The sequence below is a fragment of the Otolemur garnettii genome, unplaced genomic scaffold (genome assembly GCF_000181295.1).
Source record: "Otolemur garnettii isolate 467f Iridium unplaced genomic scaffold, OtoGar3 scaffold00325, whole genome shotgun sequence".
Taxonomy (NCBI): domain Eukaryota; kingdom Metazoa; phylum Chordata; class Mammalia; order Primates; family Galagidae; genus Otolemur; species Otolemur garnettii.
The window spans coordinates 355,885-358,010 of record NW_003852720.1 but is presented as its reverse complement, the minus strand read 5'-3'; positions in this window follow the sequence as shown (position 1 = coordinate 358,010).

Here is a 2,126-nt window from a genome sequence, read left to right as displayed (position 1 = left end):
GATTCGAACCTGCCACCTTAGGTGTATGTGGCTGGCACCTTAGCCCATTGAGCCCCAGGCACCGAGCCTGTTTGTTTGTTTTGAGACAGAGTCTCAAGCTGTTGCCCTGGGTAGAGGGCTATGACAAACAAGGAAAGTCCCTCCTCCCCCCATGGTGGCTGAGAACAGTGCTTCCCAGCCACGTTGCCAGGTCCCCTCCTTACCCTAGGGTTGCCAAGAACAAGCTTCAGGTACAAGGAAGAAAAGTCCCAAGTTTCACAAAACCCCCAAGTTCTCAGTAGATGAACAATGGTGGAAAACTCACTGAGACTTGATTAATTACTGTTGTATAACTATAACCATTGTGATATGAGATGTATCCATTGTCAACCAAAGCTGTATTAATTATTGTTCCATTGCTGTATCCATGACTACCCAAGTTGTAACCCCCCCTTAATCAACCACATTTTGCTTCTGTAATATGCTTGCACAAAGCCTATAAAAAGCAACTTACCCTCACACCTGGGTGGCTGACTGTCTCTCCGAAGAGCAGTAGGCCCTGCGGCAGGTAAAATAAATTACCAATTAATTAACCTAAGTGGAGGTCTGACTCTATTTTTCCAGGTCTCCTAAGTTATTTTACTCCCAAGTGGCTGGGACTACAGGTGCCTGCCACAATGCCCAGCCATTTTTTTTTGAGACAGTGCCTCAAGCTGTTGCCCTGGATAGAGTCCTGTGGCATCATCATATCACAGCAACCTCTAACTCCTGGGCTCAAGGGATTCTCCTGCCTCGGCCTCCCAAGTACCTAGGACTATAGGCACCCGCCACAACACTGTGCTATTTTGTTTGGTTGCAGCTGTCATTGTTGTCTGGCGGGCCCATGCTGGATTTGAACCTGCCAGCTCAGGTGTATATGGCTGGCACCTTAGTCGCTTGAGCCATAGGTGTCCAGCCCCCAAGCCATTTTTTGGTTGCAGTTGTCACTGTTGCTCAGCAGGCCTGGGCTGGTGTACGTGGTTGGCACCCTGAGCTACGGGCACCGCCCTAAATGTCCTTTTTAATAGTGAAAAGCAGCAGCTTAGTATAAAATAGGACAGCGACAGCATAACAAGTACAAAATCATTATTTGAATTTAAAGTTGGATCTAGTCCAGGCATAGTGGCTGGTGCCTGTAATCCTAGCATCCTGGGAGTTTGATGTGGGTAAGCTCAGGAGTTCAAGATCAGCCTGAGCAAGAGCAAGACCCCTGTTTCTACTAAAAATAGAAAAAAACCCATGCATTATGCTGGCTCCTGCCCAGCTATTCAGGAGTCTGAAGCAGGAGGGATCGTTCGAGCCCAGGATTTGAGGTTGTTGTGAGCTATGATGCCATGGCTTGCTACCCAGGGCACCAGAGTGATACTCTATCTTAAAAAAAAAAAAAAAAGACTTGGTGCCTGTGGGTCAAGTGGCTAAGGCGCCAGCCACATACACCCTAGGCGGTGAGTTCAAATACAGCCTGGGCCCACCAAACAACAATGATGGCTGCAACCAAAAAAATAGCCAGGCATTGTGGCGGGCTCCTATGGTCCCAGCTACTTGGGAGACGGAGGCAGGCGACTCTCTTGAGCCCAGGAGTTGGAGGTTTCTGTGAGCTATGATGCCATAGCACTCTACCCAGGCAGACAGCTTGAGGCTCTGTCTCAAAAAAAAAAAAAAAAGGGCTGGAATCTAATTGAAATATAGAAATTAGGCCAGGCATAGTGGGTCATGCCTGTAATCCTAGTACCTTGAGAGACCTAGGCAGGTGGATTGCCTGAGCTCATAGGTTCAAGACCAGCCTGAGCAAGTTCCAGACCCTGTCTGAAAAAAACAGTCAGGCATTGGGCCACGTGCCCATAGTCCCAGCTACTTGGAAGGCTGAGGCAAGAGAATCGCTTGAGCCCAAGTTTTTGAAGTTGCTGTGAGTTTATGATACCACGGTACTCTACCAAGGGCAACAAAGTAAGTCTCTGTCAAAGAAAAGAAAATTGAGATGTCAGACATGTAAAAATAAAAACCCAAAATATGGTGGCACCTGTGGCTCAGTGGGTAGGGCGCCGGCCCCATATACCAAAGGTGGTGGGGTTTGAACCCGGCCCTGGTCAAACTACAACAAAAAAAAA